A 15244-nucleotide genomic window follows, 5' to 3' on the forward strand; every position below is an offset into this window, starting at 1 on the left:
ATCTCTAGTGATTGGTGTGGCTGGTATGAGTCTTACCCGGGATTCAAAATCCTTCCTTATTGTGTCAGCTCTTCCGGGCACAGTATCCTAACTGATGTCTGGAGGAGGGTCATAGGGGGAGGAGCCAATGCACACCAGGTAGTCCTAAAGCTTTCTTTAGTTCTGCCCAGTCTCCTGCGGAGCCGCTATTCCCAATGGTCCTTACGGAGTCCCCAGCATCCACTACGGACTACGAGAAATAGATTTACCGGTGAGTAAAATCTTATTTCTCTGACGTCCTAGTGGATGCTGGGAACTCCGTAAGGACCATGGGGAATAGCGGCTCCGCAGGAGACTGGGCACAAAAGTAAAGCTTTAGGACTACCTGGTGTGCACTGGCTCCTCCCCCTATGACCCTCCTCCAAGCCTCAGTTAGATTTTTGTGCCCGGCCGTGAAGGGTGCATTCTAGGAGGCTCTCCTGAGTTTCTTAGAAAAAGTTTAGTTTTAGGTTTTTTATTTTCAGTGAGACCTGCTGGCAACAGGCTCACTGCATCGAGGGACTAAGGGGAGAAGAAGCGAACCTGCCTGCTTGCAGCCAGCTTGGGCGTCTTGGCTACTGGACACCATTAGCTCCAGAGGGACCGAACACAGGCCCAGCCTCGGAGTCCGGTCCCAGAGCCGCGCCGCCGGCCCCCTTACAGAGCCAGAAGCAAGAAGAGGTCCGGAAAATCGGCGGCAGAAGACATCATTCTTCACCAAGGTAGCGCACAGCACTGCAGCTGTGCGCCATTGCTCCTCAGGCACACTTCACACTCCGGTCACTGAGGGTGCAGGGCGCTGGGGGGGGCGCCCTGAGCAGCAATAAAAACACCTTGGCTGGCGAAAATACATCACATATAACACCCAGGGCTATATGGATGTATTTTAACCCCTGCCAGAATCCATAAAAATGCGGGAGAAAAGTCTGCGAAAAAGGGGTGGAGCCTATCTCCTCAACACACTGGCGCCATTTTCCCTCACAGCTCCGTTGGAGGGAAGCTCCCTGGCTCTCCCCTGCAGTTACTACACTACAGAAAGGGTTAAAAAAAGAGAGGGGGGCACTAATTAGGCGCAGTATTAATAAACAGCAGCTATAAGGGGAAAAATACTTCTATAAGGTTATCCCTGTATATATATAGCGCTCTCGTGTGTGCTGGCATACTCTCCCTCTGTCTCCCCAAAGGGCTAGTGGGGTCCTGTCCTCTATCAGAGCATTCCCTGTGTGTGTGCTGTGTGTCGGTACGATTGTGTCGACATGTATGAGGAGGAAAATGGTGTGGAGGCGGAGAAATTGACTGTAATGGAGTTGTCACCCCCTAGGGAGTCGACACCTGAGTGGCTGAGCTTATGGAAGGAATTACGTGACAAAAATGATGACATGAGACAGCCGGCTACTCAGCTTGTGCCTGTCCAGGCGTCTCAAAAGCCATCAGGGGCTCTAAAACGCCCGTTACCTCAGATGGCAGATACAGACGCCGACACGGATACTGACTCCAGTGTCGACGATGAAGAGACGAATGTGACTTCCAGTAGGGCCACACGTTACATGATTGAGGCTATGAAAAATGTTTTACATATTTCTGATAATACAAGTACCACTAAAAAGGGTATTATGTTTGGTAAAAAAAATAAAAAAAACTGCCTGTAGTTTTTCCTGCATCTGAGGAATTAAATGAAGTGTGTGATGAAGCGTGGGTTTCCCCCGATAAAAAACTGATAATTCCTAAAAGGTTATTAGCATCATACCCCTTCCCGCCAGAGGATAGGGCACGTTGGGAAACACCCCCTAGGGTGGATAAAGCTCTCACACGTTTGTCTAAACAGGTGGCACTACCGTCTCCTGATACGGCCGCCCTTAAGGAACCTGCTGACAGAAAGCAGGAGAATATCCTAAAATGTATATACACTCACACGGGTATTATACTGCGACCAGCAATCGCCTCAGCCTGGATGTGCAGTGCTGGGGTGGCTTGGTCGGATTCCCTGACTGACAATATTGATACCCTAGATAGGGACAGTATATTACTGACTATAGAGCATTTAAAAGATGCATTTCTATATATGCGTGATGCACAGAGGGATATTTGCCGACTGGCATCAAGAGTAAGTGCGCTGTCCATTTCTGCCAGAAGAGGGTTATGGACGAGGCAGTGGTCAGGTGATGCTGACTCCAAAAGGCATATGGATGTATTGCCTTATAAAGGGGAGGAGTTATTTGGGGTAGGTCTATCAGACCTGGTGGCCACGGCAACTGCTGGGAAATCCACATTTTTACCCCAGGTAGCCTCTCAACATAAGAAGACGCCGTATTATCAGGCGCAGTCCTTTCGGCCCCATAAGGGCAAGCGGGAAAAAGGCTCCTCATTTCTGCCCCGTGGCAGAGGGAGAGGAAAAAGGCTGCAGCAAACAGCCAGTTCCCAGGAACAGAAGCCCTCTCCCGTTTCTGCCAAGTCCTCAGCATGACGCTGGGGCTTTACTAGCGGACTCAGGCACGGTGGGGGCCCGTCTCAAGAATTTCAGCGTGCAGTGGGCTCACTCACAGGTGGACCCCTGGATCCTTCAGGTGGTATCTCAGGGGTACAAATTGGAATTCGAGACGTCTCCCCCTCGCCGCTTCCTAAAGTCTGCTTTACCGACGTCTCCCTCCGACAGGGAGGCGGTATTGGAAGCCATTCACAAGCTGTATTCCCAGCAGGTGATAATCAAGGTACCCCTCCTGCAACAGGGAAAGGGGTATTATTCCACGCTGTTTGTGGTACCGAAGCCGTACGGCTCGGTGAGACCTATTTTCAATCTGAAATCCTTGAACACTTACATACAAAGGTTCAAATTCAAGATGGAGTCACTCAGAGCGGTGATTGCGAACCTGGAAGAAGGGGATTATATGGTGTCTTTGGACATCAAGGATGCTTACCTCCATGTCCCAATTTACCCTTCTCTCCAAGGGTACCTCAGGTTTGTGGTACAGAACTGTCACTATCAGTTTCAGACGCTGCCGTTTGGTTTGTCCACGGCACCCCGGGTCTTTACCAACGTAATGGCCGAAATGATGATACTCCTTCAGAGGAAGGGAGTTTTAGTTATCCCTTACTTGGACGATCTCCTGATAAGGGCAAGATCCAGGGAACAGTTGGTAGTCGGGGTAGCACTATCTCAAGTAGTGTTGCGGCAGCACGGTTGGATTCTCAATATTCCAAAATCGCAGCTGATCCCGACGACACGTCTTCTATTCCTAGGAATGATCCTGGACACAGTCCAGAAAAAGGTGTTTCTCCCGGAGGAGAAAGCCAGGGAGTTATCCGAACTAGTCAGAAACCTCCTAAAACCAGGCCAAGTGTCAGTGCATCAATGCACAAGGGTCCTGGGAAAAATTGTGGCTTCCTACGAAGCAATCCCATTCGGCAGATTCCACGCAAGAACTTTCCAGTGGGACTTGCTGGACAAATGGTCCGGATCGCATCTTCAGATGCATCAGCGGATAACCCTGTCACCAAAGACAAGGGTGTCTCTCCTGTGGTGGTTGCAGAGTGCTCATCTTCTAGAGGGCCGCAGATTCGGCATTCAGGACTGGGTCCTGGTGACCACGGATGCCAGCCTGCGAGGCTGGGGAGCAGTCACACAGGGAAGAAATTTCCAGGGCTTGTGGTCAAGCCTGGAGACATTACTTCACATAAATATCCTGGAGCTAAGGGCCATTTACAATGCCCTAAGCCAAGCAAGACCTCTGCTTCAAGGTCAGCCGGTGCTGATCCAGTCGGACAACATCACGGCAGTCGCCCACGTGAATAGACAGGGCGGCACAAGAAGCAGGAGGGCAATGGCAGAAGCTGCAAGGATTCTTCGCTGGGCGGAAAATCATGTGATAGCACTGTCAGCAGTGTTCATTCCGGGAGTGGACAACTGGGAAGCAGACTTCCTCAGCAGGCACGACCTCCACCCGGAAGAGTGGGGACTTCACCCAGAAGTCTTCCACATGATTGTAAACCGTTGGGAAAAACCAAAGGTGGACATGATGGCGTCCCGCCTCAACAAAAAACTGGACAGGTATTGCGCAAGGTCAAGGGACCCTCAGGCAATAGCTGTGGACGCTCTGGTAACACCGTGGGTGTACCAGTCAGTGTATGTGTTCCCTCCTCTGCCTCTCATACCCAAGGTACTGAGAATTATAAGACGGAGAGGAGTAAGAAAGATACTCGTGGCTCCGGATTGGCCAAGAAGGACTTGGTACCCGGAACTTCAAGAGATGCTCACAGAGGACCCGTGGCCTCTACCTCTAAGAAGGGACCTGCTCCAGCAAGGACCCTGTCTGTTCCAAGACTTACCGCGGCTGCGTTTGACAGCATGGCGGTTGAACGCCGGATCCTGAAGGAAAAAGGCATTCCGGAAGAAGTCATTCCTACCCTGATCAAAGCCAGGAAGGATGTGACCGCAAAGCATTATCACCGCATTTGGCGAAAATATGTTGCGTGGTGCGAGGCCAGGAAGGCCCCAACGGAGGAATTTCAACTGGGTCGATTCCTGCATTTCCTGCAAACAGGAGTGTCTATGGGCCTAAAATTAGGATCCATTAAGGTTCAGATTTCGTCCCTGTCGATTTTCTTCCAGAAAGAACTGGCTTCAGTTCCTGAAGTTCAGACGTTTGTCAAGGGGGTGCTGCATATACAGCCTCCTTTTGTGCCTCCAGTGGCACCTTGGGATCTCAATGTAGTTTTGGGGTTCCTAAAATCACATTGGTTTGAACCGCTTAAATCTGTGGATTTGAAATATCTCACATGGAAAGTGGTCATGCTGTTGGCCTTGGCTTCGGCCAGGCGCGTGTCAGAATTGGCGGCTTTATCTTATAAAAGCCCTTACCTGATTTTTCATATGGACAGGGCAGAATTGAGGACTCGTCCTCAATTTCTCCCTAAGGTGGTTTCAGCGTTTCACCTGAACCAGCCTATTGTGGTACCTGCGGCTACTAGGGACTTGGAGTACTCCAAGTTGCTGGACGTTGTCAGGGCCCTGAAAATATATGTTTCCAGGACGGCTGGAGTCAGAAAATCTGACTCGCTGTTTATCCTGTATGCACCCAACTAGCTGGGTGCTCCTGCTTCTAAGCAGACTATTGCTCGTTGGATTTGTAGTACAATTCAGCTTGCACATTCTGTGGCAGGCCTGCCACAGCCAAAATCTGTAAATGCCCACTCCACAAGGAAGGTGGGCTCATCTTGGGCGGCTGTCCGATGGGTCTCGGCTTTACAACTTTGCCGAGTAGCTACTTGGTCAGGGGCAAACACGTTTGCAAAATTCTACAAATTTGATACCCTGGCTGAGGAGGACCTGGAGTTCTCTCATTCGGTGCTGCAGAGTCATCCGCAGTCTCCCGCCCGTTTGGGAGCTTTGGTATAATCCCCATGGTCCTTACGGAGTTCCCAGCATCCACTAGGACGTCAGAGAAAATAAGAATTTACTTACCGATAATTCTATTTCTCGTAGTCCGTAGTGGATGCTGGGCGCCCATCCCAAGTGCGGATTGTCTGCAATACTTGTACATAGTTATTGTTAACTAAATCGGGTTATTGTTGTTGTGAGCCATCTATCCAGAGGCTCCTCTGTTATCATGCTGTTAACTGGGTTCAGATCACAAGTTGTACGGTGTGATTGGTGTGGCTGGTATTACTGGTGTGGCTGGTATTACCCGGGATTCATAAATCCTTCCTTATTGTGTACGCTCGTCCGGGCACAGTATCCTAACTGAGGCTTGGAGGAGGGTCATAGGGGGAGGAGCCAGTGCACACCAGGTAGTCCTAAAGCTTTACTTTTGTGCCCAGTCTCCTGCGGAGCCGCTATTCCCCATGGTCCTTACGGAGTTCCCAGCATCCACTACGGACTACGAGAAATAGAATTATCGGTAAGTAAATTCTTATTTTTCCTCCGGGCAACTGGGACGAACTTACGCCACTAGGCTCCAGGCATGTTCGAATAGAGCGGGCGCCGCCATATTCGAGCCTGGAGCCACCCTACTGCCCTAAACTGTTCTGTGCGCGATGTGCGGCGTCTGACGTCAGACGCTGGCGCCGCGCACTGAATAGTTTAGGAAGTTTGCCCGCGGCCCACAGCACTCCCCCTCCCAGCAAAACAGATAATGTGGGGGCATATCTTGCACTGTGGGGGCATATCTGGCACTGTGGGGGCATTTATGTATCTATGCATTTATGTATCTAGCACTGTGGGAGCATATCTGGCACCGTGGGTGCAAATCTGCCACTGTGGGGGGCATTTATGTATCTGACACTGTGGGGGCATATCTGGCACTGTGGTGGCATTTATGTATCTGGCACTGTGGTGGCATTTATGTATCTGCCACTGTGGTGGCATTTATGTATCTGGCACTGCTGGGGGGCATGTCATGTCTATCTAGCACTGCTGGGGGGCATATCATGTGTAGCTGGCCCTGCTGGGGGCATATCATGTTTATCTGGTACTGCTGGGGGGCATGTCATGTCTATCTGGCACTGCTGGGGGGCATATCATGTGTAGCTGGCACTGCTGGGGGCATATCATGTTTATCTGGCACTGCTGGGGGGCATATCATGTGTAGCTGGCACTACTGGGGGGCATATCATGTGTAGCTGGCACTGCTGGGGGCATATCATGTTTATCTGGTACTGCTGGGGGGCATATCATGTGTAACTGGCACTGCTGGGGGGCATGTCATGTCTATCTGGCACTGCTGGGGGGCATGTCATGTCTATCTGGCCCTGCTGGTGGCATATCATGATTATCTGGTACTGCTGGGGGGCATGTCATGTCTATCTGGCACTGCTGGGGGGGCATGTCATGTCTATCTGGCACTGCTGGGGGGGCATGTCATGTCTATCTGGCACTGCACTACTGTAGACATTATGTGTATCTGGCACTATACTGGTGACATTATGTGTAAGGAACACTACTGTGGCTGTTATGTGTAAGGCTGCTAATTGTGTGCGTAGAGGGGGTGTGAAAATATATTTATAGTTTGATAATATGAAATTGTGAGGCCACGCCCACTTTCCCAGGAGCACGTGCGCATGGGGGGTGGGGTGCTTTGAAATTTTCTCGCTCAGGGTGCTAGTAGGCCTGGAGCCAGCCCTTGGTTTCTCCACTGATGTTTCCTCACTATTGCTAGGTTTCTCCTCTGATGTTCCGTCATCATCACTAGGTTTCTCCCCCGATGTTTCCTTACCATCTCTAGGTTTCTCCTCTGATGTTTCCCCACCATCTCTAGGTTTCTTCCCTTGATATTTTCTCAGCATCTCTAGGTTTCTCCCCCAATGTTTCCTCGCCATCGCTAGGTTTCTCCCCTAATGTTTCCTCGCCATCTGTAGGTTTCTACACCGATGTTTCCTCACCAACTCTAGGCTTCTCCCCCAATGTTTCCTCACCATATCTAGGTTTCTCCCCCAATGTTTCCTCACCATCTCTAGGTTTCTATGCCGATGTTTCCTCACTATCGCTAGGTTTCTCCCCCAATGATTTCTCGCCATCGCTAGGTTTTACCCCAATGTTTCCTTGCCATCTCTAGGTTTCTCCACTGCTGTTTCCTCACCATTGCTAGGTTTCTCCTCTGATGTTCCGTCATCATCACTAGGTTTCTCCCCCGATGTTTCCTCACCATCTCTAGGTTTCTCCTCTGATGTTTCCCCACCATCTCTAGGTTTCTCCCCATGATATTTTCTCAGCATCTCTAGGTTTTTCCCCCAATATTTCCTTGCCATCGCTAGGTTTCTCCCCTAATGTGTCCTCGCCATCTGTAGGTTTCTCCCCCAATGTTTCCTCACCATATCTAGGTTTCTCCCCCAATGTTTCCTCACTATCGCTAGGTTTCTCCCCCAATGATTCCTCGCCATCGCTAGGTTTCTCCCCCAATGTTTCCTTGCCATCTCTAGGTTTCTCCACCGATGTTTCTCACCATCTCTAGGTTTCGCCCCAATGTTTCCTCACAATCTCTAGGTTTCTCCCCCAATATTTCCTCGCCATCTCTAGGTTTCAACACAGATGTGTTTCCTCACCACCTCTAGGTTTCGCCCCCAATGTTTCCTCACCATCTCTAGGTTTCTCTACCGATGTTTCCACACCATTGCTAGGTTTCTTCCCTGATGTTTCCTCACCATCTCTAGGTTTCTCCCCCAATGTTTCCTCGCCATCTCTAGGTTTCTACACCAATGTTTCCTCACCATCACTAGGTTTCTCCCCCAATGATTTCTCGCCATCGCTAGGTTTCTCCCCCAATGTTTCCTCACCATCTCTGGGTTTCTCTACCGATGTTTCCACACCATTGCTAGGTTTCGCCCCCAATGTTTCCTCACCATCTCTAGGTTTCTCCCCCAATGCTTCCTCACCATCTCTAGGTTTCTACACCGATGTTTCCTCACCATCGCTAGGTTTCTCCACCAATGATTCCTCACCATCGCTAGGTTTCTCCCACAATGTTTCCTCACCATCTCTAGGTTTCTCTACCTATGTTTCCACACCATTGCTAGGTTTCGCCCCCAATGTTTCCTCACCATCTCTAGGTTTTTCCCCCAATGTTTACTCGCCATCTCTAGGTTTCTACACTGATGTTTCCTCACCATCGCTAGGATTCTCCCCCAATGATTCCTTGCCATCGCTAGGATTCTTCCCCCAATGTTTCCTCGCCATCTCTAGGTTTCTCCACCGATGTTTCCTCACCATCTCTAGGTTTCGCCCCCAATGTTTCCTCACAATCTCTAGGTTTCTCCCCCAATGTTTCCTCGCCATCTCTAGGTTTCAACACAGATGTGTTTCCTCACCACCTCTAGGTTTCGCCCCCAATGTTTCCTCACCATCTCTAGGTTTCTCTACCGATGTTTACACACCATTGCTAGGTTTCTTCCCTGATGTTTCCTCACCATCTCTAGGTTTCTCCCCCAATGTTTCCTCGCCATCTCTAGGTTTCTCTACCGATGTTTACACACCATTGCTAGGTTTCTTCCCTGATGTTTCCTCACCATCTCTAGGTTTCTCCCCCAATGTTTCCTCACCATCTCTAGGTTTCTCTACCGATGTTTACACACCATTGCTAGGTTTCTTCCCTTATGTTTCCTCACCCTCACTAGGTTTCTTCACCGATGTTTCCTCACCATTACTAAGTTTCTCCACTGATGTTTCCTCACCATCGCAAGGTTTCTCTTCTGATGTTCCCTTCACCATCGCTAGTTTCTCCCCCGATGTTTCCTCACCATTTCTAGGTTTCTCCTCTGATGTTTCCCCATCTCTAGGTTACTCCCCACAATGTTTTCTCACCATCTCTAGGTTTTTCCCTCAATGTTTCCTCGCCATCGCTAGGTTTCTCCCCCAATGTTTCCTTGCCATCGCTAGGTTTCTCCCCCAATGTTTCCTCGCCATCGCTAGGTTTCTACCCCAATGTTTCCTCACCATCGCTAGGTTCTCCCCCAATGTTTCCTCGCCATCTCTAGGTTTCTCCACCAATGATTCCTCGCCATCGCTAGGTTTCTCCCACAATGTTTCCTCACCATCTCTAGGTTTCTCTACCTATGTTTCCACACCATTGCTAGGTTTCGCCCCCAATGTTTCCTCACCATCTCTAGGTTTTTCCCCCAATGTTTACTCGCCATCTCTAGGTTTCTACACTGATGTTTCCTCACCATCGCTAGGATTCTCCCCCAATGATTCCTTACCATCGCTAGGATTCTCCCCCCAATGTTTCCTCGCCATCTCTAGGTTTCAACACAGATGTGTTTCCTCACCACCTCTAGGTTTCGCCCCCAATGTTTCCTCACCATCTCTAGGTTTCTCTACCGATGTTTACACACCATTGCTAGGTTTCTTCCCTTATGTTTCCGCACCCTCACTAGGTTTCTTCACCGATGTTTCCTCACCATTACTAAGTTTCTCCACTGATGTTTCCTCACCATTGCAAGGTTTCTCTTCTGATGTTCCCTTCACCATCGCTAGTTTCTCTCCCGATGTTTCCTCACCATTTCTATGTTTCTCCTCTGATGTTTCCCCATCTCTAGGTTACTCCCCACAATGTTTTCTCACCATCTCTAGGTTTTTCCCTCAATGTTTCCTCGCCATCGCTAGGTTTCTCCCCCAATGTTTCCTTGCCATCGCTAGGTTTCTCCCCCAATGTTTCCTCGCCATCGCTAGGTTTCTACCCCAATGTTTCCTCGCCATCGCTAGGTTTCTCCCCCAATGTTTCCTCGCCATCTCTAGGTTTCTCCCCCGATGTTTCCTCGCCATCTCTAGATTTCTCCCCCTGATGTTTCCTCGCCAACTCTAGCTTTCTCACCCGATGTTTCCTCACCATCTCTAGGTTTCTCCCCCTGATGTTTCCTCACCATCTCTAGGCTTCTCCCCCAATGTTTCCTCACCATCTCTAAGTTTCTCCTCCAATGTTTCCTCGCCATCTCTAGGTTTCTCCCCCAATGTTTCCTCACCATCTCCAGGTTTCTCCCCAATGTTTCCTCACAATCGCTAGGTTTCTCCCCCAATGTTTCCTCGCCATCGCTAGGTTTCTCCCCCAATGTTTCCTCCCCATCTGTAGGTTTCTTCCCCAATGCTTCCTGACCATCGCTAGGTTTCTTCCCCAATGTTTCCTCGCTATCAATAGGTTTCTCCCCCAATGTTTCCTCGCCATCTCTAGGGGGTTTATTTACTAACATTCGTAATTTTCCGTTTGAGGTCAAAGTTCAATCACGAATGACATCGAAAGTGTAAAATTGCAACTTTTTGAATTGATTACGACTGATTTACTAAGCTGTCGTATTCGTATTTTTAGTGTTGTCCGATGTTGATGTCATTCGTGTTTTTCTGGTGTAGAATGCGGCCGATTTGGTTGTTTTGCGGCCGTGTTTCAGGGTTTTTTTTACGACTGCGTCACATGTCTGTTACGGCAGTGTTTTTTGTTATACTTGTTGTGGAGTTATTTAAAAGTCTGTCTATTTTTTTGTATTTTGTATTTTAGTTACGTCACTGTTTGTGAGTGAGTGAGTGTTTGTGTGTGTGTGTGTGTGTGTGTGTGTGTGTGTGTGTGTGTGTGTGTGTGTGTGTGTGTGTGTGTGGTGTGTAGTGGTAGTGGAGGAGTGTGTTATTTGTTTTTTTTTCTCTGTGTTTTTTTGTGTTTTCTTCTGATTATGTCACAGTCAGAGGTGAGTGTGGTGGAGGAGGTGAGTGAGAGGGAGGAGGTGAGTGAGGTGGAGGAGGTGAGTGAGAGGGAGGAGGTGAGTGAGAGGGAGGAGGTGAGTGAGGTGGAGGAGGTTAGTGAGGAGGAGGGGGAGGTTGCGGCTGCGTTTTCAAGTGATACTGATAGTGATGGTGTTGTGGCTCCGCAGCCACACACCACTACAAGGACGGGCCGCAATGTGAAGTTTAGCTACTCAGAAAACATGGCTCTGGTGCGGGAGCTGATGAGGCATCATCGCCAGTTGTTTGGGTCTGATGCAGCTAAGGTGTCGACCTGCAGGAAGACTGTCCTATGGGGGAAGGTTGTTGCTGCTGTGAACAGTGAGGGTGTGGTGAGGCGGACCGAGGACACCTGTAGGAAACGCTTCTATGACATCAAGCGCCGTGTGAAGGCCAAGATGGCTAAGGAGGCAAAATTTGCCCGTCAAACCGGGGGTGCACACCCCTTCCGAGCGTCTTATAAAGATTGGGAGGAGCCAATTCGTTCGCTGAATCCGTTGTTGTGGTTTTTTTTTGGTTGTTTTGTTGTGTTTTTGCATGCATTAGTATGTTTAAAAATGTTTTTTTTGGAACCAGCTATTTGTGTTTTTAGAAACATTTTTTGTAAATTTTTCTAATTAAAATAGCATGCAATATTGTGTCTTGGTAAAGCTACGACGTATGTGTTTTAAGTAGTATAATATTGTTCAATTGTTATCATTTTTTAGCTTTAATTTAATGTTTAGAAATTTATACAATTAAAGTATACACAGCCAATGTAGTCATGCATGCAAGGCTAAGCATCGCATACTTTAAGTCACAGCAGCTAACATATTTTTTTTGCCTAACCACAAAAAAAAACCAAAGAGTATGTTCATATCGACATTCTTCTTCTTTCTACAGTACGCCAGAGAAGCAGCACAGCCAGGCCACAGCCAACCCTGCCTAGAGCTGATGATGGTGGGAATGCTGGTAATTTTTTTCTGTAACCACATCTTATCCAAAAACATTTTACATATGAAATCTAATGAGGATACTATCACACAGGTTCTTCGTCTGTTCCGTGGCCACTAAGGCGCCAATCACAGGCCAGCGTTACTGTGTCTACAAGGCCACCCAAGTGGCCCCGTGTACAGGCTCTTGCTCCTGCACCAGCATCACCCCCCCAAAGGCGCATCTCTGCAGTGGCTTCCGTGCCACCACTGGCACTTTTGGCAAGCCCCCAAAGTGTAGATCCGCAATCCCCACAGGTGTCTGGTGAGTAATGTTTTAATTCATTTAATTTCTTTGTTAAAAAACAGTGTAGTTTATTAAATAACCAGGTATAGGCATAAGGAAGTGACAAAACGCTGTTATGTGGAAGATGATAAAGGCAGCAGTACAAAAATTACATAAATTGTGAAGCCACATTTTGGAGATGCTTGCCTTGTGCCATTATCACCTTGCACATATCACTGGTTTCTCACTGACTTATGCCTTCTCCAGGTTTATACATCTGCACCACTGTTAGTCTTGTAAAAAATAAAATAAAAAGGACCACTCAAACTTGATTTAATAATCTACTGCAAGCAGATGCTGTTAGCGTAATGTTATGATGTTATTTGCAAAATTCGAGGATGTCCATATACACACATTTTGACTAAAAATTCAGAACAACAACACTAAAATCAGCCCAAAAAATTAAACACTATAACAAATAACAAACTTGGCCCTAAAATCCACTTCTATACATAGGGCACATTACAACATTAAATAACCTTGTTAAGTTGTACATTTTAGACCACGATATTACTAAACTTCTTTAATAAATCCACTGACTGACATGACCAATGTCTGATTGTATTGTTGAAAACATTGATAGAATTTTGTGTGTTGGGCCAAAGAAACCTTCAGAATGCCCAAAAAACTTAAAGTTTATAAATTTGTAAGAGTACATGGAGTGTATACAGTAATTATGACTCTGAATCCTACAATTGGCACAAGAAAAATACTAATGAGTATTATACGTTTTGAGCCACATCAATTAACTAAAAGGTAACCAACATAGTTACGTTTAAGAAATAATCCATTTAACCATTACATTAATATTATGAAGTAAAGCATGTTGCACAAAAAGTATTGTAAGACCAATGCTACATATGTACTAAATATTGCCTGTGTTCCACCCCATACAGATCCAGCCATCATGAGCGACAATGGCCAGCAGGCCCGTGCCCAGGAGACATTTACACTCCACCTGCAGCCCATCGACCCAACACAGGCAAACATGGCTCAGGACATTCAACAACAACCGCAAGCTTCTCAAAGCCAACAAATGAGCTCAACACCAGGGACAATGCAAACGGATCCAGAGTTTTGGTCAGGTTGGGCATCACACCAGGCACACCACTCCGCGTGTCTCACCACCCAAACACAACACCTGTCTAGTCTGCCCCATCATTTGCCAAAAGTTAGTCGCAACTCTGCCAGACTCATCGTGCAGGTGGGGCGGATAGCAAACACAATGGAGCAGATGAGGGCAGACAACTCACAAATGCAGGCAAACCATCAGCGCATCATGTATGAGCAACAGCGGCAACACCAAACACTGATCCAGATTATACAGCACAATCAAGTTATAAATGACAATCTGTCTAGAATCATTGCCACCAATACTGCCGCTTATACACAGCTTACGGCCAGTTTAAATATTTTGAGCCAAAATTTAATTGCAATGGGCCAACAACATGTGACCTCAAGCTCAAGCACAACAACCCCTAGCCAAACACCAGTACAATCACCAGTTCGACGATCAAGTCGAAGCCGCACCCACGAGCACCCACAAGCCTCTGCACCCAGCACCCAAAAAAAAAGAAAATAATATGTAGTGCCCATAATATGGTGGGCATTTCAAATTATCACATATGTGTTATGACTACATTGGTCTGTTGTTTACAATAAATTGTGATTCCAAAATATGTGTATTGCTTAATTAGCAACAACCAAACAAAACAAACATTAGTGTATAGGGCCAGATGAGTATTGAGACAGGGCGAGAGCGTGCTGTGTCAGGGTCTAGGGTCAGTTTGACCAAATCATACCGAGTAAAATCAGTGATAACATTTAGGGCCAGATGTACTAAGCCTTGAAAAGTGATAAATATCACGGTGATAAAGTACCAGCCAATCGGCTCCTAACTGTCATTTTTCAAACACAGCCAGTGACATGGTAGTTAGGAGCTGATTGGCTGGCAGTTTATCACTGTGAAATTTATCACTTTTCAGGCTTAGTACATCTCCCCCTTAGTGTGTCCATCTGTATAACATGGTCATCATCAAGTTTTTTTTAGTTTAAACGGACAATATAAAATAAAAAGCATGGCCAGCCTACTCGGAACATATACAACCTGCAGACCCTGTTGATTTCTCTGACGTCCTAGTGGATGCTGGGAACTCCGAAAGGACCATGGGGAATAGCGGGCTCCGAAGGAGGCTGGGCACTCTAGAAAGATTTATGACTATCTGGTGTGCACTGGCTCCTCCCACCATGACCCTCCTCCAAGCCTCAGTTAGATTTTGTGCCCGGCCGAGGTTGGATGCACACTAGGGGCTCTCCTGAGCTCTTAGAAGAAAGATAGTCTTAGGTTTTTTATTTTCAGTGAGACCTGCTGGCAACAGGCTCACTGCAGCGAGGGACTAAGGGGAGAAGAAGCGAACTCGCCTGCTTGCAGCCGGATTGGGCTTCTTAGGCTACTGGACACCATTAGCTCCAGAGGGATCGACCGCAGGCCCAGCCTTGATGTTCGGTCCCGGAGCCGCGCCGCCGTCCCCCTTACAGAGCCAGAAGCAAGAAGATGGTCCGGAAAATCGGCGGCATGAAGACATCAGTCTTCACCAAGGTAGCGCACAGCACTGCAGCTGTGCGCCATTGCTCCTCTCACACTTCACACTCCGGTCACTGAGGGTGCAGGGCGCTGGGGGGGGGGGCGCCCTGAGGCAGCAATAAAAACACCTTGGCTGGCAAAAATACCTCAATATATAGCCCCAGGGGCTATATATGAGGTAAATACCCCTGCCA

The 15244-nt window shown here is 48.0% G+C and overlaps 1 protein-coding gene and 1 long non-coding RNA gene across 2 annotated transcripts in view; both read left to right on the forward strand.

The window, feature by feature from the left end:
- Positions 1 to 15244, forward strand: part of LOC134984006 (uncharacterized) — a 215462-nt gene that overhangs the window by 99156 nt on the left and 101062 nt on the right. The window lies entirely within an intron of this gene.
- LOC134983993 (uncharacterized) lies at positions 12091 to 14102 on the forward strand. Its single transcript, XR_010191704.1, has 3 exons — positions 12091 to 12160; positions 12236 to 12445; positions 13363 to 14102. It is a non-coding gene; the product is annotated as an uncharacterized LOC134983993 (long non-coding RNA).

The sequence above is a fragment of the Pseudophryne corroboree genome (assembly GCF_028390025.1).
Source record: "Pseudophryne corroboree isolate aPseCor3 chromosome 3 unlocalized genomic scaffold, aPseCor3.hap2 SUPER_3_unloc_3, whole genome shotgun sequence".
Lineage (NCBI taxonomy): Eukaryota > Metazoa > Chordata > Amphibia > Anura > Myobatrachidae > Pseudophryne > Pseudophryne corroboree.